We start from the raw sequence: 25,473 nt of genomic DNA, 5'->3' as shown, positions 1-25,473 counted from the left end.
ATGGAGCCATGTTTGAATGGATTCTCTGAGACTGACATCTCAACCTGAAGCTAACTGAAGTATGTCTGTCACATGAAAGCACACACCGAAAAAATTTGAATTTTACATGTGATTTAATCCCTCATACGATGTAATTCATAAAGACCTTATTTATCAATCGACAGATAATTTCATTTGTTATGACTTAATGTTAGATTAGCATGAATTTTACTGGTTTCGACTGTAACTTGCATCTTAACCAGCCAAGCAGATGTGTGCTTCTGTGGCTCAATCGATTAACAGACGTACTTTGTGATCCAATGATTCTCGGTTCATGTCACGGTGGCCGCTATCTGGATTCATTTTTTTTTTCATTTCAGTGAATTTAATGTCATGGAATTTAAGGCACAATATTAAATGTTCTTGTATGTAAATTTGCATGAACTACGACGCTCCATTTATATGCAGCTAAAAAAATATAAAATCACAGGGTTTTATCGAAGTGTGCACGTTTACAAAGTCAAAGTTTATAATACATTTATTTTCGTATGTCGTGATTTTTTCGTGAATCTTATGGATATTACCGGGGTGGTAGTTGAAATAAAAAGAAATGAGGAAGTAAGAGATTCTAGTCATTCAACATACAGAAAAACCCTCAATTCGTCAAAAATAATTTTTCTTCATCTTTAACAAAAATGGTACTTAAATACACTGAAGTCTTTTTTTCACGCAGAGGATATGCACCGCATAAAAAAACGCACAACAAACCGCGTAACTTCGGAACTATGCGTACAAAATGCGTAACTTTGGAAATCCGCTTGAAAAAACGCAAAACTGTAGAAATGTTTTGCTGTTGCCAAATGTCCCTCATTTTTGACACAATTTTTTTCAGATTGATTCGAGCAGTTCACACACATTTGCGTTGTCTTTTTGCATGAGAAGAGTAATGCTAATTTAAACAAAATCCTTCTTAATCCACCTAGTGGTGTGATAATGCCTTTCTCTTCTTTCATAACAGCCTCATGAAAATATATGACATTTGCGTTGCCTATTTGTTTGAGAAGAGTGATGCTAATCTAATAAAACCCTTCTTAGTCCACTTAGTGGAATTTTCATATGTCTTGAAAAATCACCATTCCCCCAAAAAAATAAAATTTCGACGTTTCAGGCAATGTTAAGATTTTTGGCATCAAAAAAATTTCGGAAATTTCATGTACTCCCTCCTATGGTGCTTTTTCAAGATCGAAAATTATCAAACTTTAACCGCTGGACAGCACCCCTTACCCATGTCCGATTTAGCTCAAATTTTGCATGAGGACTTTTTTTGAGATGCTTAAACTTCTGATCAATAGCTCTTTACGAAATTAGAGGTGATCCCAAAATATTGGCACCCTTATATACATTAGAGCGCTAAAAAACAACGTGTTTTGTCGGTTAAGTCACTTATCACATTATATCTCCGGATTCAAAAGTCACAGCCATTTGGTCTTCGAACTTGATCAATGATCCGATAGTAGCTTTCAAACGAGCATAAGTTTGTTAAAGTCGGTTAAGCCATGTCTGAGAAAATTGAGCGCGTAAAAATACAACGCGTTTTGTCGGTTACGTCACTTATACTATCATATCTCCGGAACCGAAAGTCACAGCCATTTGATCTTCGAACTTGATCAATAGCCCGACAGTACCTTTCAAACGAACATAGGTTTGGTAAAATCGGTTCGGCCATCTCTGAGAAAATTGAGCGCGTAAAAATACAACTCGTTTTGTCGGTTACGTCACTTATTCAATCATATCCCCGGAACCAAAAGTCACAGCCATTTGATCTTTGAACTTGATCAATGGCCAACAGTAGCTTTTAAACGAGCCTAAGCTTGTTAAAATCGATGCAGCTATCTACGAGAAAATTGAGTGGTAAAACACACACACACACACACACACACATATATATATATATATATATATATATATATATATATATATATATATATATATATATATATATATATATATATATATATATATATATATATATATATATATATATATATATATATATATATATATATATATATATATATATATATATTTATATATATATATATATATATATATATATATATATATATATATATATATATATATATATATATATATATATATATATATATATATATATATATATATATATATATATATATATATATATATATATATATATATATAAGTTAACAGCCAGCGTTTCCCAAGAACGTCACCAATAGCAGACGATCGAGATTCCCACAGAATGAAGACCGCAGCATCAACAACAATCGTCGCCCCAGCATCAGTCACGTACACGGTAAACAAATCTTGTATCGCGTTACCGGCGCTAGGGAATAGTAAATCGACAGGGTTCTCACGATCGGCAGCTAGCTAGGTTAGGCTTAGAGTAAAGTTAGAACAAAAATAAAGTTTAGTTTCAGTTTAACCTTAGAAGTGAAAAGTGTTCTCTCTTTTTAAAAACCCCTTTGCGAGGGTAGATATTTTAAATGGCGCAGTCGGTAGGATTGTAGTGCGGTTTTTTTTTCAAGTGATTTCTTTCGGCACGAAGAGCCATCCCCGAATGTACATCGGTGATTAGTGAAGAGATCCAGAAGAAGCTGCACCGGACCCATCATCTAGTTAACAGCGAGAGAATATCGCAACCTAACCTAGATAAGTTCTCTAGATTCGGAGTATTGATCCCAATAAAATCCAGGAATATAGTCGATGTTAGAAGAGGCCTGCTGAAACTTTTCTCAACCTATGGTACACCGGAGCTTATCGTAAGTGATAACGAACCTGCATTTCGATCAGCCGACATAAGAGGATGGACTTTCGGATCATCGCACTCATTTCTCTCATTCCCTTTTCCTATCCTCAATTCATTCAAATACATGACATTTCGAATAATCCGGGTGCGTTAATTATGAAAGTTGGAGAAGGAAGAATTAGTTTAGGCTATGATAAGGTTTTGCACATTATAGAATTAAACCAGTTCCAGAATTCAATTACTACAATTAAAAATGTGTTGAATCGAATCAACAATAAAACAGGAGATTTTTCAAATTTAATCGAATTAAAGCTTTCAATGATAAATGATACATTCATGAGCCTTCTCCCAAGAAACAGAAAGGTAAAAAGATCAATAGAAGTGTTAGGAAGCACTATCAAACTAATCACCGGAAATTTAGATGCCCAGGATTTGAGAAATATTAATGCAGATCTATATGCACTGAAAAACAATGAAAATAGCTTATTAAATGAAAATAACAAACAAATATCTATCAATGCAAATTTTCAAGAACGAATTAATATTGTAAACAATCAGATCAAGGATCATGAGAACAGTTTAGCTAAAATTTTACTTAAAGAAGATTATATCATAACTGAATCCACTAAAATTTCAATCTTATTTCAATTAGATATGCTCTTAAACTCATTACATTCTATAGAAAATAGCTTATCACTCGTCAAGGTCAACATAATAAACAAACAAATTTTATCAAATAGTGAACTAGAGGTCATAGCAGCAAAGCTAACCAAGCAAGGATTCAAGATTGATAGTTTAGACGAAGTTTGCGTGTACCTGACAACTACAGCGTTTTATCAAGGAGATAACATCATTATCAGCATCAATATCCCTAACGTACAGCCTATTGTGTTTGACAAAATGCTTTTATTACCGCTACCTGTGAACAACAAAACAGTGAACATTGACCACAAAGTAATCTTCAAACATGTAAACGAGACGTTAGCCGTTTCTACAGGATGCCAAGAAACGCCCAAAATTACTATCTGTAAACGAGAACTATTGACAAACATCAGTGCAGATGATTGCATCGCACCATTGATTAGAGGTTTGAACGGAAAATGTCCCTTCTCAGAATTGCCACAAACCATCGAATATGAATTACCCGCACCTGGTACCATAATAGTCAAAGCGCTCACCAACAAAATTACATTGAGCAGCACGTGTGGAATTAATCAAAAAGAATTGAAAGGCATTTTTCTCGTCTCATTCCACAATTGTACCATCATTATTGGAAACAAATTATTCGAAAACTATGAAATTCAATTCCGTCACCCTATTATCGCACCTCTAAGGTCAAACCAAATCGCAGAAACACATTTGGAAAAATACGTCAACATAACCCAGTTACATGACCTACATATCGAAAACAGGAAGAACCTTCAATCTTTGGAATTGAAACAACATTTATCAATTGGTTCCTTCATATGCGCAGTTATCCTGATTACAACAATTCTAGGCATCGTTTATCATAAAACCAAAATATCTTCAACAGCATTAGTCGAACGCACGGGTCGTGCTTCTTTAAGGGATGGAGGAGTTAACAGCCAGCGTTTCCCAAGAACGTCACCAATAGCAGACGATCGAGATTCCCACAGAATGAAGACCGCAGCATCAACAACAATCGTCGCCCCAGCATCAGTCACGTACACGGTAAACAAATCTTGTATCGCGTTACCGGCGCTAGGGAATAGTAAATCGACAGGGTTCTCACGATCGGCAGCTAGCTAGGTTAGGCTTAGAGTAAAGTTAGAACAAAAATAAAGTTTAGTTTCAGTTTAACCTTAGAAGTGAAAAGTGTTCTCTCTTTTTAAAAACCCCTTTGCGAGGGTAGATATTTTAAATTATATATATATATATATATATATATATATATATATATATATATATATATATATATATATATATATATATATATATATATATATATATATATATATATATATACACACATAGTTCACCAAAACTTGTTTCATCGCTTACGTCACATATTCGGCACCATTCCTCAAATCAAATGTATCAGCAATAATACATTTGAACTTGATCATTGATCATTTTCTGAAGTAATTGGTTCATCCATATTCGAAAAATATAGCGTTTTGTCGTATACGTCACTTATACCATTACACCTCCGGAATCGAAAGTGACAGATATTTGATCTTCGAGCATGATAAATGATCCAATAGCCCTCTCCGATTATTATTGGGTACTAAAATAGCTATTTTGTCGGTTACGTCATTTATATCATTACATCTCCGGAATCAGAAGTGATAGCCTTCCGAACCTGAAATTTGATCAATGACCTGATAGTACCTTCCAAACGAGCTTAAGCTTGTCGGTTAAACTATTTCCGAGCTGTGGAAAAAAAGCGTTTGGACGGTTACGTCACTTATACTAGTATATCTTCGAAACAGGATACGGCAGCCAATTGATCTTCGAACTTGATTAACAACCCAATAGTAGTTTTCAAAATAGTTAAATTCGGTTAAGCCGTATCCGAGAAAAATAAGCGGAGAATAAAAATGCGTTTTGTTGGTTATGTCACTTATATCATTATATATCTCCGGTACCGGAAGTGATAGCCAACTGATCTTCGAGCTTGATTCACAGTCCGGAGCTCCGATCAAAAGTCGGTTTCTCCAGCAGTTCTATTACCTTTCTATAGAGAATGGCAAAAAGGTTCCCATATACAATTTATTTACTTATTTATTTATTTCTTTCTTTATCTAGTAGGTATAAAACCTCCCATCTTTTGTATCAACAAATTACAATGATTCAACAGATTCATTTCGGCCTAAAACTAACAATTAAAACCAACAATTAAAGCTAAACCACAAACCCTATAACGCTATAACTAGTTGATGACACCAAGCATTATAGAGTAGCTTCCTTGAAAGGAGTGGATAGAAAGATGGAAGATGAAGGTTAATTGAGGGGGCACTGAAGTAAGCATGGGCGAACGACGAGGTTAGAACCAGCATGTAGATCTAATTAGTGATCAAAAAGATGATGGAAGACGGAAAAAATGAGGGGAGGGGCGAACGGGTTAGTTTCGGCGAGCTAATCTGATTAATTTCCAATGAAGATGGTGAACATTTCTTTACGCAATAGTTAAGGAATCATTGAATAATCGTTTTATAGCGATTTATTCATCCCAGTGCTTGAACGGAAGAATAGGTATAGAGAATACTAGTGTTTGTTGTCTGATGAACAGAGAAGATGTGTTTGGATATGGGATACCGATCGTGAGACGGCTAGGATTTAGACCATGTTCATGTCTCTGAGCGTATCTTTTTCCAGAAAAAAAAATTATCTTTTCTGTTAGTTTCTCATTCATTTGGCTTCTCCAATATATGTTTCCACTCAGTCTTTGCAAAACCCGTTTTATAGCATTTCGAGAGAGATGAACATCAAATGAAGTCCTGAGAGCAACTGTTGAATAAACGACACATACTGAGAAAACATTCATTATATCCGTAGTTGGTTCTAGCACGAGGGTTTCGTAAAAATAGATGAGAAAGAAGACTGCGACGATGCATGTCGAAATTGACCAATCGTAGGAGATCAGGGCAATCAATATGTGATTCTATTAAATCAGAGATGAAAACAGCCTTGTAAACGTTTCTACGAAATTTCAATTGCAATGCATTTCATCACTGAGGCACCCTTTGACTTTTCTACATTTATTTGAGTTCATAAAATTATTTTCGATAGATGCAGACTTGATTTTTCATTGTGCCTCACCCAATCATAATTTTATCGGACGCTAAAATAATAATCAAAAATTACACTTAAAAAATTACACACGAAAAAAACCAACATGAGTGTTTCGAGATGTAATCACAAAATATTATTAACAATCATAGAGAAAAGATTACCCTTCAAAATGAATACGATTATATGTATGTGTGTGACAATTTAACACACGAAAAAAATGTAAAATATTTACACACTCCAATTTTATTGCTCAATCTAGACAAAAAAAAGCCGACATTTGAACAGCCGAGTGCTCGGTAATCGTCTTGGTAATAATTACTGAGAATTTCGGTAATCCTAAATTTGTTAGGGCAAATTTTCAAAAAATTGAAACATTTTCTTTGTGTCAATTGCTAGAAAATATTTTTAGAAATGATACAGAAATATTCACTGTTCTTAAAAGAAAGTTATTAACAATTCAAAGTGCATAAAAAGATCGAAAATCAAAAAATGTCCGCCATTGTGGTTATTTTTTCGGTGGAAATTGTTCATTTTTTCGACCATAGCCAATTCCATACAGAATATGAAACTGTTTTGCTTTTTGCTTTTCGATGATTGGTAGAAATAATGACAGCCACCTACAAATTGAACGAGTTTGAGAAGCTGTTTTCAGAGACGCTATATAGAAAAAATTAAAAAAAAAATGTCTGAAGTTCAATACATGTATTTTTATCTCATGAAAATATAATTTTAAAATATTGTTTAGAAAACAAGTGGAGTTAAAAAACATGTTTTCTGGAGGAACCTGGCCTTAATTGTCAATTATTGCCGAACTTGTCGGTAGGTATTTTTCTGTAAGCTCGGCAAAAGCGATCAGGATTGAAACAAAGATAAATAATAAAGACTACGTGCTTATAAATATTTTTAAAAAATGTGGTTCGTTTCCGATACCTTCTGAAATGACCACACTCACCGCTTGGTGGAGTGCGAGATTAATTGCATTGTTATCATTTCAACCAAAGTGTGCCATAAAATCTCAATATATACAAATGAGCTACCGAATCGAAAGGGTTCTCACGGTTTGACATTTGCATTATGAATGTATGATGGGAACTCAGCAGTGCAACCAATTTATCTCCATTGGTGCCAGTTTCACGAAGGACCGTAGATGTGCACCAAAAAAAGATCGTGACTGTCATGTCTGGAAATTCGTTTGTGATTGAATCATGAATTTCCGAGTCATCAGGAATCGTGCGTAGAAAATATTTTGTGTTATTATTCTATGAAATAATTATCACAGAAGTGAAGGTTATTGAAAGAGGGTGTTTTATTGAAACTCAACTCAACTCAAGATACACTGATGTCTTTTTTACGCGGGGAATACGAATTGCGTGAAAAAAAAACACGTAACTTCGGAAATCCGCATAAAAAAGCCGCAAAACTAAAGGGAGCAGAATGACTTAGAAAAATGTCCAGATCTGGTGCAATCTGAAAAAATATTTTTTTGAATAAGATCGACTTTAGGACTTCTATGCCAAATGTCTTAGAAATGCATAAAACGAGATATGGTGAATTCTCCAAATATATTTTGTTGAAAAATATCAACAATTTTCTAAGTATCAGAGAGTTGACTTTAAAAAATTCGGGACAGCACCAGATCTCGGTGTTCCATGCATTTCTAAGACAAAACAAGAAAACCGGATGACTTTGAAAATCCGCGTAAAAGAACCGCGTCCTTCGGAAATCCGCGTAAAAAAACCTCATGAAAAAAAAACTCGTAACTTCGGAGATCCACGTAAAAAACCGCGTAACTTCGGAAATCTGCGTAAAAATACCGTCTGATTCCGGAAATCCACGTGAAAAAATCGCGCAACTTCGTAAATCCACGGTAAAAAAAAACCGCGTAACTTCGGAAATCCGCATAGAAAAAACCACGTAAAAAAGACCTCAATGTATATAAAAGTATGTATGAAAAATATATGGTTTCTTTGTGCGAAATTGCGAAATCTATTTCCTTCATTCAATTTATGTATTTTCCAATTTCACGAAAAATGGCGAAAAATTTTGGATTTGGATTACTGAACCTTCAGTAAAACTGTCTAGTTCGGTATTTCCTTATGCCGCGCTAGAGATTCGGTTCGAGGTGAGTACCCGTGTTGCCCCCGGTATCCCCTATCAAAATTGAGCTTCATAGTGGCCGTATAAAGTTAAACCCGTGCGGGGGTTCCGTTCAATTAGGTTGCTTTCTGAGTTATGATTCCCATTTAGAGTAGTTAATTTAGTTGGCAAGATATTTTTCCCAGTTAGAAAAAGCTGCGGGTGTAAATCCCGTAAAAAGTGAAATCGTTTTTAGGTAAATTTCTGGAAAATCGATGTAAGTGGTTTAATAAGTCGATTGCCATTACTTTTTTCCATCTCTGTCATATAGAAAAATTACCGAATTTGTAGGTCATGTTAGTTGATGGCTATACGAACTGACTGATTTTCGTTTTTTCAGAGATGGCTTATCCAATCTGAGAACTGTTTAACTTTCTAGGTTATACTATTTATTAGATTTTAGTTGATTTGACGTAAAGTCGTCATAACTAAGTTCAGTTTTTGCAATGACTGAGTGGAAAAATATATTGGAGAAGCCAAATGAATGAAAAACTTACAGAAAATATGATTTTTGAAAAAAGAATACGCACAGAGACAGGACTCGAACCTGCGTTCTTATGCATTCCGTGCATACGCGCTACCATTTCGCCACCCTAAGCCTAGCGATAGACACAGGTCTAAAACACGGTTAGGCATGATAGAACGTACATCGAACATGGTCTACATCCTGGCCGTCTTCTGACCGGTACCGTACATCTCCTCTGTTCTTCAAACACTAGTCTTCTAGCTCTATACCTATTTTCCGCTTGTTACCTTCTCTATTGATGCCTTTTTTTCTGAAAGTTTTTCATTCATTTGGCTTCTCCAATATATGTTTCTACTCAGACATTGCAAAAACTAGGTTAGACTAGTTGATGCACAAACTTTTTGTTTTTTTCCAAGGGTCAGAGAAGTAAGAAATAGTCGAATCTGTTTTGACCGTATGACGTAAAATTCAGTTTCACCTAATCGCCCAACAACCCAAACTTCGAATGCAAAATCTGGCAGCACAGTCTCTGGACATCAACTTCACTTGTGCTCACAACATCGAAAAGCACTCTGTCCGCCCTACTACTTTCCATTATCAAATCAGGGTGGTGTAGGACCGGCCAGTTGCCAATCTCGCAATGGAATTCGTCACCGGTTTGACAGTTGTCTACTAGTCTAGTATGAACGCATGGGAATTTGAAAATGTTGGAATGATGAAAACGAAATGAACCAACCAAAGATGAAAACTTACAGATAATAGAAGTTGAGAAAAACATAAGTAATCCTTTCGGCAGTGATGTCTTTTCACGTTTACTACTTCAGCGGTTTTCTGGTTTTCCACACGAACGATAGATTGCATTTGCCGCATCACACATTTGTGTCGTGTTTTCAGCCTTAAATCACTCGTTTTTCACGTTAAAACTATCCACCCTTAGCTGTTTACGAACTCTTGCACTTGAAACTTACAGAACCAGTTACCAATCGGTAAAATTCGCACCAGTTTCACGGAAAAAATCACTAGCCGGCTCGAGTCATTGTCGACGGCACAGAATCCTTGCGAACCTCCGCGAAACAGACACCGCCGTCTTCGTTGTCGTCGTCGTCGTCGTTGTCGTCGTCGTCGTCGTTGTCGTCGTAACGCACACGCAACCAGCTAGAAGTACAAATTTGCTCTTAGCAGCAGTTTTTCCCGATTTCCACAGATTGTTTCTTATATGTCTACCTCTACCACCTCAGCTTAGCCAGCACACACAGAGCACGGCGAGGGACAGAATGTGGAGCGCGAGAGCATTTCAGCGTTGCTGAAAATGGCGGCGGTGACAGCAGCAACGATGGTAAAGAAACTGTTGTTTTTGTTTTTGCGCTGTCACTCGGAAAAGAGAGCGGAAAAACAAGGGGGAAAAACTCACCACCGACACACCGTCGGTGGAGAGCGGAACGACTAGTGTATTAGTTTCGGATGCAATGCAAGGATAATCATTCTCTTTACCACTCGGCAGAAGCAAGAATACCGTTCTGGTTATTGTTCCGGTATGAAATATGACGTCTATATTTCAGCGTGTGTTCTGTGTAACAATACCGATGCCGGTCCGGTATTGAAATTGGTACGGTTCTACGATAATACCCACAAAATCGACTGTTGTAGGTCGGTAAAATAATCCCCAAAATGTATATTTCAAGCTCGAACTACAAAACCGCCGAGTTTGTAGGGGTAACAGTACCTATGCTCATCTCATTGATCGACGCTTCTGTTCTGGGCCAACAGATGTGTTTTATTGAAGACTAAATCGCTAAGAAATAAGCTAAGAGAGAAACGTTCGAAATGAAGAGAACAAATGATACAACGTTCAGAAAAGCAGAGACGATTATGGGTACGCTAACCTTAACTAAACAATAATGATGTTGAGGCCCTTCGTAGTTGACATACTGCGATCGGACTGGTAGAGCAGCTAGAGAGGAACGTTTAAACGAAAAAATAAATAGAGTAGAAAACTAAAGTATGTTCAAAACTGCAACGTTCGATTACACTTTCCGATATAAGTAAATTTTTCGACTAAACAAAAAAATTTAATTTTAAATTTTTCACTTTCCGTTACCCTGCTACGCCCCGTACTTGAATAGTAAGAGTAGATTGTATTACAGCATCAACTAAACTTGTACATATCTGTACGTGCAGTACTCGTGCAGCTATTTCCGGAAGTTGTTTTTGATTCAGCAGTCATTTGCCTATCTGTGCGGGCAGTAAACAATTTCACCTTTAATCCTTGCTCTCGCCTGCTGAGAAGTTTGGGCTGTAACGGGATTTTCGTGTGCAAAAGAATCAACAGTAATTGAAGTTCATCGAGAGTTATGCTTAGTTTGCCTAGGACCTACTGTGGTGAATTAAGCAAAGGTTAGTATCGTGATTCCAAAAATGCAAACTCATGAAATTGTTTCACTGGTGAAAAAACTTGTTTTAATCCACCTAGTGGTGTAATGTGCCTTTCTCATATTACTCATGACATCCAAGGATGGCTTTTATCGTATCAAAGAACGCTCACTGGCAACTCTTCACACGGTTGAATCATTGCCTTCAAAGAGAGATGGATATCATCGCAACTACAAAAACATGGCATGGCTCATTTAAACTAAAAATAGACACCAGTGCGAGAGCGAATTTCTCTCGATGACATTTCTGAGAATCACAGGTTAGCACGCTGCTGTGGGGTTCCTCTCTGAAGCAACAAACGGTAGCTTATTCTCGTTTCGCGATCCGATTCAATACAGGCAGTTGATAATTGCGATAGAATCATTTTACTATTACCGCTTATTCTGCCTATGTGCATATAACCTTTGTATAAGTTGTGTCTATGAAAATGTCTGTGAATGCTCCACACAAGGGCTTTGAAATATTCCAACCTAGTATGAGAATCATCGATTCGATTTTCTGCGATAATTGTCAACTTGCGATTCTCTCTTGGGAAATTCCACACAGCAACGATCATTATCAGACTGTAAATTTTTTTAAGGGCCGTGCAAAACTCAGAGTATGAAGTGGAGCGAGGAAATGTAGAAAAATTCTCTCGCGGTTCATGCATTGAGAGACTCGAGTTCTTGTAGCATCTTCTACCGGATTGAAAATGTTGTATACAATATAGATAGCAATATATCAGCTTCTGTCAAATTTTCGGCAATCACCTACACTGATGACATCATAAAAATTACTGTGGAGTTCGATTATTACTTTTAGTATTATTATGATTGACATCATTACACCACCAGCACGGTATTACTGTACTACCGGATGCGAAAATTTCTTATTTTTTCAAATAAATTTGAATTCACTGACATTCGTTTATTCTTTCGGTCGTACTGCTCATAAAACAGCTGTAATTTTTATCAATCGCCGCCCCGTCTCTTACCAATATTACACACTAGTAGCAGAAATCCGTAACCGTTTCGATTTCTGTATAGCGTATATAGAACAAAGCACGCATCGTTTGTTTTGTGTTTTTTCTTTTTCTTTCGGTGTGGTACATATTGTCATTCCATATGGCGATCTGAAAACTTTGACACTCATCGCCCTGTAACTGCGGAACCGATTCGGATCCATCAGATCCGGATGAAATTTCACAGTACATTTAAAGATAATATGAGCGTTAATACAAATCAAGATATGTGAAAATCTGTTCAAGCATCGCAGAGAAATCGAAGTGAGTTCTTTTTCTTCAAATTTTTCTGCACCACTTTCGGTGCTTCTGGACCAGGAAAAAGGGGGAGCAGTAATGCCAAATTAAGCTTTTATGCCCACAAACTAACAAGCTCTGCAAACTAGAAGAATTTATCATACTAATGAACTTGGTAGTTTTCCACTTATCACGCTTTAGTTCCGGAACCAAAAGTCGGATCTGGAAAAAGTGTTCTAGAAATTTTTAGAAAACTATGAGACCTTTCATTTGAATCTTAGTTTGTGAAAATCAGTTGAGCTGTTTCAGAGAAAATTGAATGCACGCTTTTTCTCTAATTTTCACATACTACCATGTAACTCCGGAACCGGAAGTCAGATCCAAATGAAATTCAATAGCAGGCTATGGCATCATAATACCTTCTATTTGAATCTTAGTTTGTTAAAATCGGTTCAGCCATCTCTGAAAATTTTTTTCATTTTTTTTGTGCATATCATCCTATATCTCCGGAACCGGAAATCGGATCGAGATGAAATTCAATTGCAGGCTATGGGGCAATAAGATCTTTCATTTGAATCTTAGTTTGTGAAAATCGGTTCAGCCATCTCCGAGAAAAGTGAGTGCATATTTTTGTTACATACACGCACCGACATTTGCTCAGTTCAATGAGCTGAGTTGAATGGGATATGACATTCGGTTAAAATGTCGGTTTTCACAGTGATTGCATAGCCTTTTTATATGAGAAAGGCAAATAGTACACACTTAGAAAAAATCGTGTAAATTTACGTCTTTATGGATGCACACTTAAATTTACAATTCAAATCATGTAAAGATACTACTTTGATCAAAAAGTTCTCGGAATCACCGTGTGGCGATTAGATAATTTTTTGGGTTGCCACCGTCACACAATACCATCGTTATCCGTGAACAAAAACGAAACGAATATTAATCAGCAACCATCAAATTCACTTGATTTGGCTCCCTACGACTTTTTCCTATTCAGTCGACTCGAAATCCCACTCCGAGGAACGCGTTTCAGCACCCGAGATGAGATTATGGAAAAATCGTAGATGGATCTGATGGCCATACCGAGAACTGAACATAAAAAATGTTTCGAGGATTGGATCAAGCACTGGCATAAGTGTGTTGCAGTCGATGGGGAGTACTTTGAAGGGGACAATATCGATTTTGATGAATAATCTTGTGTTTTTATTTTTTGAATAAATTCCGCGAACTTTTTGATTAAGATAGTAAATCATATCGCAAACTTTACAGTTAATTTAGCTGAAGTGCACATCAATACGAATACAAAAATTATTTTTACATGTTAATAGATGTAATATTGTGTCATCAACCAAAAAAATTACGGTAGGCTTGAATTTACGTCAAGCGTAAATTTCATTTATTCCAAAACTGTAGGAAATTTAATGCGCTTATCAACCTGATTTCACGTAATTTTTTCATGACAAAACGACCCTTATTTTTCAAATAGGACACATAAATAAGACAACCATGTAATTGGTAGCTCTGCAACTACAGAAATAAACGGATTCAAGAAAAATAAAATAAAACAAACGAATTTAAGAAAAATTAAAGAAAAATTTAAGTAATTTTCACTACACACTTAAAAAAACCCTGTGATTTAACATCTTATTAGATGCACATAAATGGAGCGTCGCGTCGCGCAAATTTACGTCGAAAATTTAGCGTCGTTCACGCAAATTTACGTTGAAGAACATTTAATATTATGTCTAAGACTCCATGCATGAAATTCGTTGAAATAAAAAAAAACTGATAGCAACCGGCGCGACTTGAACCAAGAATCATTGGATCGCAAGTACGTCTGTTAATCGACTGAGCCACAGAAGCATGCATCTGCTTGGCTGGTAAAAGGAGCATTTAAATTCATACAGTCGCAGCTGCTAGCAGAATGCAAGTTACAGTCGAAACCAGTAAAATTCAAGCTATTCTAACATTAAGTCATTACAAATAAAATTTTCCGTCATTTGACAATTTAGGTCTTTATGAATTACATCGTATGAGGAATTAAGTCACCTGTAAAATTCAAAATTATTTAGAGTGTAGTTAATTCAATATTTCTTAGTCTTTAAATTACAGGATATTTTTCCAATTTTTCCATTCTCATATAGATAGGTTATGCAGTCACTGTAAATTCCGATTTTGTAACAATTTTTGTAAGTATCATATATAACGTTCATATATTTTTTTGGACAAAAAACAATACATTTTGAATGAAAATCAAGAAATTACAGTACATCGACATCGACATCGACAATAGCAATATATTTTGCAGTACGCATTTTATCTAAAAATAGTTATTAAAAACCAAATCAATTAAAAAATGATTTATTCTCATAACCTAAATAGATTTTTATATCACTTTTTTAAGGCGGTTCATAACAAAATTCAAATAAAAAGAATAGGTTTTTTATTACAAAGGTTTTAATCTTGAAGTCATTCAACTCTTCGGCCCAGAAAAACTTTCTGATCTCATCTGCATCTGATTCTCTACAGCAAGCTAAACCCTTCGCGCTACGAAGTTTTGATTGAAAATCGAAACAATTCAGAACTCACCATTCTTCGATCGAAACGAAAATGAATAAGTAAGAAACGAAAATAAGGACACTGTTTCGAGTCTACTGCTCCGCTGCCTAGGTGACTGAATACTGAATGTAGTTTTCACAATATACAAGCAGGACAAAGAGTTCACCTTATCTCTTCGTAATTTTTGTTTTTTTTTTCTGAATGAAGAACCGACTTTTGAAGCGAGCCCCTGAAAACCGAATGTCATATACTGTTCGACTTAGCTCGACGATATGCACAAAAAAAATTAAAGAAATTGTCACTCACTTTTCTCAGAGATGGCGTGACCGATTTTCTCAACCTTACATTAAAACGAAAGGTCTTATGGTCCCATAGCTCGTTATTGAATTTTATCTTCATCCGGTTTCCGGTTCCGGAATTACAAGGCAATATGGGATAATCGATGAGAAAATACGCACTCAATTTTCTCGGAAATTTCTCAACACATTTTTACAAACTAAGATGCAAATGAAAAATCTTGAAATTCTATAAAAAGTCCCCGATTCATCCAGATATGCCTTCCAGTTCCGAAATTGTAGGGCAATGATTATCAAACTTTTAAAGCTAGTGCTAAATCGATACGCATCGGTACGTGCTGGTACGGAAGAAGAAAACGCCACCGCCTAGCATACAGTGTGCTTTGTTCAATTTTGTATAGCGTGCAGGTTTGCTACATTTAAATCTTTATTAACTTGACATAACTGTTTACAAATTTCAAAAGGTGATGGTAGTTTATACCAAAGAAAGTTTTTGATTTTATTCAATTTTGAAAAAAAAATCACGACAGAATCTTCTAGTAATGTTTTTGTAATATGAAGTAATATGAGAAAGGCATCATTACACCACTAGGTGGATTAAAAAAGGTATTTTATTTAGTCCCGGCTTTAGTCTAATTGTGATTTTTCGCTGGGGCTCCCAGAATTGTATGGGTACACCTATACTATACTGTGCCGGGTTGGCGGTTCAATGCATAGGGCGCTGGTCTTACAAACCAGTTGTCGTATGTTCGAGCCCCGACCTGCAAGGATTCGTAGTGTCAGTAGAACCGTAGCACTAACCATGCAATGGTTCTGTACATTCTAAATCGGCTGCGAAGTCTGTTGAAACAGAAGGTCAAATTCCACTACAGGAATGTAATACCAAGGCTTTTTTTACCTATACTAAAGCCTAAACAAGATGGAGTAACGGAGAGTAACAACAATGCTCGGCCACAAAACTTCAAACAGCGCGAATAACGTTTTTACTGACACTAGCAAGTCAATGGAAGAAATAATCAAATACTTCTTTGGGATCGATTTTTGTATCGTTGGAATGCAAAATTTTCGCTGTTGAATATTGTTATTGAAAAAATGTTCAGGGTATTAGCGATTTCAATTTCCCGGTTTTTTCCTGGTGCGCGAAACTAAACATTCCCGGTTTTTTTAATATGTCCAAAAAAAAAACATCGAGAGTTGAGTAATAAGTCTTTTTCGGTTATCTTCTTGGAGCTACGATTAAAACTCTCACTCACAGTTTGTCCAAACGTTTATCTTCTGAACTAAAAGTACCATCCATCAGTCCTTCTTAAAACTTATGCAAGTTAGGAGTGTATTCTAGAAATGAGCCAAACCGTTTATTTCAAAGAACTGTTGAAAACTTGATAGTTGTACCGAAAGAATTAGTTCTATTGAACCGTTCTTTCGTTTTTCTGAAACTTTGTATGTTTCTTCGAAAATAATATGAGAGCTATAAATTATATTTTGTAGTTAACAGATTCAATAATAATAAAGCCTTTTTGCATGTATTCTACCAATAATCATTCTCTTTTGTATACATTTTTTAAGTTCGCGAACTTCTACCAGATTCCTCAAACCAACAAACGTTTTGAAAGACTATTATATTGATAAGAATAGTGAGCTATCATTTTTCAATAAAGAACTCCAGTTCACTCAATCTTCGAGGAAAACTAGTTCTTTTGGACCGTACCAAATTTATCAAACATGTTACCTGATGTTACTTTTACCATTATGCATACTTATTCTGAAATTTGAAGAAACACACTAGAAAAGCTCCTAAGTGCAAATGATAGTTCCTCTTTCTTTCGATTATTATGGTCCTATAGGCAATCCTTCTATCTTACACTTTGCATAGAATAACGACTGAAACTATCAACTGTTGGAAAATACAGTAATAATTGAAAGAGAAAATAAACAAAGAGAAACTGTCATTTGCACTTGGAATCTTTTCTAATATTTGTCAAGATTTAATAGAAATCCAGCAGAAGTATCCAAATTATCCTTATTTTTCATTATTAGCATTTATTGTGCTGTCATTGATGCCAACTAAGAAAGCGCTTATTAAATTACAAATTGCTGAGGTGTTGGCTCCATTTTCAATGGATTCTGTACCATTGAACCTGTGAGGAACAAGAAGAAGTTTCAAAACTTGTACTGAACTCCTAGTTCAAACACAAAATTGCCTTCATCTTTTCATTTGTTGTATCAGGAAAATCATGATGATTAGGACTAGTAAATTTTTTCCCGGATTTGAACTAAAATTCCCTACTTTTTCCCGGTTTTCCCAATTTTCCCGGTCACTTACCACCCTGAATGTTACTGTTTCGGTACGAACGGCGCACAATGCAAATCTTCCGAATGACCCGCTTGCTGGTGTCTGGTGAACGCAACTCGATCAGAAAAAAATAATCGAAGTATACCTCATTATGCCGTTGTCTTCGACATTCCAAAAAGTTTAAAGTGATATTCGTGAAGTTGATTTAAAATTTAAAATAGCTAAACAGAACAGTTAAAATTGTAGCCCGCATGAATTGAGGAATTTCCAAAAACAAAACAATAGCATAGAATCATTGAAATGTAGATTACAATGACTAAACCTGAAATGTACTTGAATTATCTTTGAGGGAACACGATTGACGTGTTCAAAAAGTATATTGCAGAACTGCACACTGTGTAAATAAAATAAATACTGAAGATAACTGAATGAAAATGCACTCTTTAAATACTGCGTCGTTACACGGTTACAGTCAATCAGGCGGAACTGATGAAAGCAAAATAGGTGTTAGAAGTACACACGATGCGAATTCAATTAATGCTACCAGTAGAATTTCGATGGAAGAAAATTTCTAATAGAACATTGGAATCAGTTTTCGATTCCTAGAAGAAACAACTTTTTTATGATTAAAAAGTTCGAGTGCATTTTCCTTGAATGCGAAGTTTCTTCCATTGGTGCAGACGGCGCTCAAAGCAGATCCAACAATGCAATCGTTATTGAATGAATTTGAGCGCATTTTCTTCTGTTGAGAAGAATCCATTTGTTTCTTTGAAAGCAGGGAAAACGATGAAATTTACAATATCTTTCTCTAAAAGGCAAAAAACCTCCTCATCTTTTATACCAACAGATTAACAATATCCAAATGGTACAATTTAAGGTTCAGATTAAACTAAATTACATAACAAATTAATTAGAATGTATTTGCTTGTAAAACTGCCTTAGCTCTACAACTAGATAATATGAAATCAGTTCAATTAAGAAATATTGATAATTCAGTACTCACAATTATTTTTTGGAATTTTCGGAAGTATATCAAAGATAGACTGCATCCATCAAGCTAACTCAAAAATGTCAGAAATCGATACTTCCGGACTAATATGCGAGGTATGGGAAGTACATGCTCAATTTGAAAATAGCATTCCAAAGTTAGGTGAATCGTATTTACGTTAAAAAAAATTCAAAACGTAGTAAACCTATGACTAACGCATTGCACTATGGTCCGAAACGGGAAATTAGCGTGACAAAAATATTTTCACTATTAAATATTAGTTTTTTTTAGTTGCTGTCTTCACAAAAGTTGTTTGTAATCAAATGGCGCTCCTTTTGATGAAAAAAGTTACTAGGATGGTCCTTTTTTAGGTTGAAATCTGAAATCTAACTTTCTTAATTGTACTCAAAAATGATTTTGTTGTACAATAAAGTTGTAGGAAATTTTATTGCGAGCAACTTTACTGAAAAAAGCACCTCTCTAGCTCTTCATTTGATCGAGTTACATCAATTTTCCCGAGTAAAAGTAGGATGGCTCCTGACAAATCACTTTTTTTGCTCCAACTTTTTTGTGAAACGTTCCACCAAAAAGTTGTCATTAGAAGAGTTGTTTAACTAGTCATTGCACACAATTTTGCTCAACCAAGCTTTTTTGTATGAGCTACCAGTAAAAAGTTATGATTGTTTTTTCATCAAAAACTAGTCATGCTTCAAATATCGATATTCATTAGATGCCAGATCGATAAAAATGTATCCTATGCGGTTGTCATTGTACAACTTTATTGTACAACAAAATCATTTTTGAGTTCAATTAAGAAAGCAAGATTTCAAATTTCAATCTAAATAAGGACCACCCTAATAACTTTTTTCATAAAAAGGAGCGCCATTTGATTACAGACAACTTTTGTGAAAACACCAACTACAAAAAACTAATATTTAATAGTGAAAATATTTTTGTCACGCTAATTTCCCGTTTCGGACCACTGCATTGTCGCAATGCATTTCGCAAGTTTCTGAAGAGTTGAAGAAAATTTAAAAATTCAACTATGCAAATTTTGACAGGTTTCCCTCGCAGATTTAGTTTTTGAACAGAGACGAAATGATATCATCTTCAATATGATCTGAAATCGTTTTTCTAATTCATTAGACCTAAGTTCACTTTTTTTCATAGCATTTTCTTTTTTTTTTTGCAAAGGCATGTCAGTTCAATTCGATCTGGATTTCTCAATATCGAACTTTTCGTCGAATCTAGGTTGATAAAATAAATCAAACCTTACGGAGCTAAACTGTCATTGAAGGTGCGCTACACAAATGAATACTTTTCCAATAGAGATACCCACAAAGAAGGAAATCATTTTCAGGAACATCTCTTTGCACCTTTCGGTTGTTGGAACTGTTGAAACTCTGCCAGTCGTTCCGACACGTTACGACATCGAACGAGAGACACAGAGAAAGTTCAACGCAACTAGACTTGAAACTTTTCAAATTAAAATATTGAAGGAGAGCCCATTAAAACCATTCCCGGATTGTGCCCCACTAGTTTTCACACTCGGTACTCAGTGACCCGTAATCCCAGGCCGGGAAACGTCTCTCACAAGTGTTCGATGTTAAATTGGCACTGGTTGCAGCGCCGACACAGTGATTGCCAGGAGCATCTTGTGTCATAGAATCCTTCAAATCTACCCCTTTCCGAGGATGCTACCCCCGCATGTAGCTCTGTAGACTGGCCGCGAATCGCTACCCCCTCCTTGGTGGGTCCCATTCAACGACAGCCAAGAATGCGCATGTTCCTGGAAAAATGTTATCAGTTGGGAAAGTGTGCAAAAAAAGCAGAGTAAAAAAAGCGAAACACGCGTCTTCTTACTACACACATTCCACTACTACAGGAACTTTGCTCGTGAGCTTGAAATGTAGGGTGGAAAATTTTTCACAACATTACCGTTTATTGCTCGGTTAGCTTTTACCAGACCGTTAACGTTTTGTCTTTGCGCGTTGTGGTGCGAAGACAAAAGCTGGCACACGGTGTGTAAAAGAACTTCGGAAAGTATCATTAATTGTCCTTAAGGCCAAGTTCTTCATTTTTGTCGGCAATTGTGCTGGCGAAAGATGAGATGAAAACTTTTCCGGTATATATTTTCAAACGCTGTAGCGGCTCCATTCACACATATGGTAGCCTTCTATTGTTAGTCGAACATGAGCGGGATCAATACGAGCAGAGAATGTTGGGGGGTTCAATTTTCTGTAACGAATCGTACAGACTTTCTTCAACAGTAGTAGAGATGGAGTGAGAACAGTTTAGAAGTAAAAATTTTACTTCTACCGTGACAGTGAAGCAAGAGAAATTCAGCTACATTTTACACAAAGTAAATTGAGCAATTTATAAGTTGGAGACATAACAAGTAGATTACTTTGAAGATTCGAAAAAAAAAACGATCCTTAGTACCGGAGCGGAGCCTGAGTCTTAAGATGTTGTGCTATTTAAATTTTGTCTTCGACTTTTGATTTACCTGATGCAAAATTTTATACCTTAACTAAATGATAAATTACTGCAACAATCACAACTGTCTGTGATTTTTCACCCGAAATTCCACAATATTAATAATGCCTAAAAGGACGGTGTTAGGATCGTCTCCATCCGCACTCAATTATTTTTTAGGTTCAGTTTTGACAACGCATATAGCATAATGAACGATTGAATGAACATGCAAGTTCACTCTAAGCTGCTTGCGCTTGCTAGTCAATGACAGCCAAACGATCATTTCATATCGCATTGCCATAGCCAATACGGGGCGCTCTGAACTCGAGCACTTTGTCTTGTGCACCGAAATTGCGTGTATTTACACACATTTCATATACATTCAACTACCTCAATGAGCACTCCTTGGAATACGGCCAGACGAATAAGGAATCGTAACGTAGGAAATGAGAGTGAGGAATACTCGAATCGATGGATATTTGATTTTGCGAGGAAAGTTTGCCCATATTCTGTTCCTACACGTAGCATTATAAAGGAGTCTTCTCCAAATAAAGGTTCCATTGATAGCCCCTTTTCAATGATGTAGTTTTCCATAGCACTCATGTCTTGTAACAATAACGCTCCTGGGTTGGACAAAATTAAATTCAACTTGGTGAAGAATCTACCCGACCTTGTTGGAATTGTTCAACAAGTTGAAGTGAAAGTTATCGCCATTCAAAAGCCGGGGAAACCAGCTTCCAATTACAACTCATATAGACCCATTGCAATGTTGTCCTGCATCAGAAAATTGTTCGAAAAACTTATTCTTCGACGTTTGTTGTTGTCAGATACTCAGTTTGGCTTCCGTAGAAATAAAGGGACGAATGATTGCCTTGCATTACTTTCGTCTGACATTCTAATTACCTTCGCTCAAAAGCAACAAATGGCATCTGTATTTTTAGACATTAAAGGAGCATTCGATTCAGCTTCCATTGATGTTCTTTCAGATAAGCTCCATCAACATGGACTTCCAACGATTATAAATAATTATTTGCACAACCTTTTGTCAGTGAAATGGAAGTATTTTTCACATGGAGATTTGGCAACAATCAGAATTAGCTACATGGGTCTCCCGCAAGGCTCATGCCTCAGTCAGCTCCTCTATAATTTTTACGTGAATGGCATTGACAGCTGTCTAGTAACCCCATGTACACTAAGACAATTAGCAGATGATGGCGTAGTTTCAGTTACTGGACCCAAAGCTATTGATCTGCAAAAACCATTGCAAGATACTTTAGATAACTTGTCCGTTTGGGCTGTTCATCTGGGTATCGAATTCTCTGCGGAGAAAAACATAGCCGGTCGTCTTTTCAAGAAAGCATGATCCCGCTCAGCTTCAGCTTCATATGATGAGAAGAATGATCTAACAGGTTTTGACTTTCAAATACCTCGGGGTGTGGTTTGATTTCAAATGCACTTGGGGAGGACACATTAGGTATCTGATAACAAAATGCCAACAAAGAGTAAATACTTTCAGTGATGGAATATGGACGCGTTTGCTTTCGTTCCGCTGCAAACTCTCATATTATCAAACTGGAGCGAATTCAGTATCGTTGTTTGCGAATTGCTTTAGGCTGCATGCATTCGACACAAACAATGAGTCTTGAAGTTCTGGCAGTAGTTCTTCCATTAAAAGATCGTTTTTGAGAGCTTTCATCGCGACTGCTAATAAGATGTGAGGTACTGAATCCCCTGGTTATTTATAACTTCGAAAGGCTAGTTGAGCTTCAATCTCAAACAAGATTCATGACAGTATGTTTTAACCATGTGTCACAGGAAATCGACCCTTCAAGATATATTCCTATCCGTATCAGCCTCCTAAATGTCCCTGACTCAACTTTATTTTTCGACACATCCATGAAGTGCGTGGAATCCCGGAACACCTACGTTCGATGGAAATTCCAAAAATATTTACAAGTAAGTTCAGGCATATTGCCTCTGAGAAAATGTTTTTAACGGACGGATCACGAATTGAAGAGACGACAGGGTTTGGCATGTTTAACAATAATGTTTCGGCCTCATTTAGGCTTCAAGAACCTGCATCTGTTTATATAGCAGAGTTAGCAGCAGTTCATTATAGTTTGAGTGTAATAGTCCCATCTCTAAAAAAATATTTTCTCTTCACAGATAGTCTGAGTGCAATTGAAGCCATTCGCTCAAACGTTGCAGTCAAAAATGAACCGTTTTTCTTAGACAAAATAAAACAGTGTCTGAATGACATATATTGGACAATAATTATCAAATCACAATAGCTTGGGTCCCGGCTCATTGCTCCATTCCAGGCAATGAAAGAGCCGATATTTTAGCCAAAAGTGGTGCTATTGAGGGTGAAATTTATGAGAGACCGATTGCTTCCAACGAATTCTATAGCGCGTCTCGCCAAAGAACTCTTGCCAGCTGGCAAGATTCTTGGGAGATGCAGTCAATTATTCCTAAAATATCGACAAAAGCATGGTTCAGGGGACTGGATGTGAGTAGGGACTTCATTCGTGTGATGTCCAGACTCATGTCCAATCACTACACGCTAGATGCACATCTCATTGTGCTTGTGGCGAAGGTTATCGCGGTATTGATCATGTCGTTTGAGCATGCGTGGAGTATCGTGATAACAGATCTCAACTAATAATTTCCTTGCGTACCCAAGGTAGACTATCCAATGTCCCAGTTCGCGACATTCTTGCTTGTCGTGACGTTCCTTACATGAAACTTCTTTATCATTTCATCAAGTCCATTGGAGTTCCAATTTAAATTTTATTTTATGTTAGACTGTTTTCTCTTCTATGAGTTCAACCAATAGCCAACTATATGATATTGAATAAAAGTGATGAACTGATACAAACAAACCTGAATTAGTTATAAGATACAAAATAAATATAATTTATAATAACAACTCGCTTGATAAATACAGTGTTTAGATTAACTAATGAATACCAACATACTAATATGATATTCGAAATGTATTAGGTTTAAAGTACTATGTATTGTGGATGCCACGGCGAAGAAAAATTTATGTATATTACCTATGAAATAAACGTATTTATGGGAAAAACAAAATACGTTCAACTTTAACTTGCAAGTATCTCTTGTCGTTGTGTTAGTGTCTTTACAGTGCACATGAGTTACTGCACAGATTCAAAAAGAGAAGGAAATACTCAACTCAGTTCTGAGGTTTGTTGTTTTCTCAGTCACGTTTGGATGTGTGAGAACTTGTATGCACTTCTTCAGGAGAGGCTTCAGCGACTTATGCTTATGGCAATAGAATACAAATTGCTGTCTGTCTCAGTTGCAACGTCGAAGCGGTTTAATTGAGGAAGTTATTAACAGATTTGCTACTTATATTTTCCTTTATTAAAACATATCAAAAATATTTTGCTAAATTTTCAAGCCGAGCGAAATAAAACTCTGAAAGTTATGAGACTTTATCTTTCCTTATCTCATACTGTGAAGAGATAAGAGTTCAGCGCACAGGCTCAAGAATTCTGCATCGATTGACTTGAAAATTAGACAAAACATTTCATAACATTGTTTTGTTATAAAAAAAATTTCGATTTTATAGACAAAAACCGTTAAACTTCGATTTCATAAATAATAAATTTTAAACGCGTTTTTCTGGTAAGCACCTTTCAAAAGTTCGTTTTCATCGTCATTTAAAAATTACTTCACTAATTATTTTCAAATTTTGCACCCACTTTCTACATATAAAACACCAATCCCAAACTTTTTCCTTTTCGTTTTGTGTTACTTTGGAGAGGTTTTACAGCTACAAAATGGCGGATATTTTCGCAGAAAATCGCAGTTTTGACTTTAAACAATCACCAAAAAAATCCAAAAATCAAATAAAAATTTAGGAGTCTATCACTCCTTAAAGAATGGTACGATTTCGTTGAAAAAGTGACGAAAAATGTAATTCTACAATTACTTGAAGAAAAAAAAATTCTATGTTTTTTGTGGAAAACCATTTTAATGATCGAATAGAATAAGCTTATCAACACTTGAACCAAAGCTTAACAGTCATTTTTCTG

At 36.0% G+C, this 25,473-nt stretch overlaps 1 protein-coding gene across 4 annotated transcripts in view; it reads right to left on the bottom strand.

The window, feature by feature from the left end:
• LOC131437705 (serine/threonine-protein phosphatase 4 regulatory subunit 1-like) overlaps positions 1 to 25,473 on the bottom strand; it is a 474,879-nt gene that overhangs the window by 211,691 nt on the left and 237,715 nt on the right. The window contains exon 1 of one of the 4 annotated variants that reach the window (XM_058607221.1): positions 9,882 to 10,213. The exons of the other annotated variants lie outside the window; for them this stretch is intronic. The gene's annotated coding sequence lies outside the window, so the exon portion shown is untranslated. Of the gene's footprint in view, positions 1 to 9,881; positions 10,214 to 25,473 lie in introns of those variants that run through there. 4 annotated transcript variants of the gene reach the window in all.

This window comes from Malaya genurostris, chromosome 3 (genome assembly GCF_030247185.1).
Source record: "Malaya genurostris strain Urasoe2022 chromosome 3, Malgen_1.1, whole genome shotgun sequence".
NCBI lineage: Eukaryota > Metazoa > Arthropoda > Insecta > Diptera > Culicidae > Malaya > Malaya genurostris.
The sequence above is the reverse complement of the archived record's forward strand: the minus strand, read 5'-3'. Positions and strand labels throughout refer to the sequence as shown.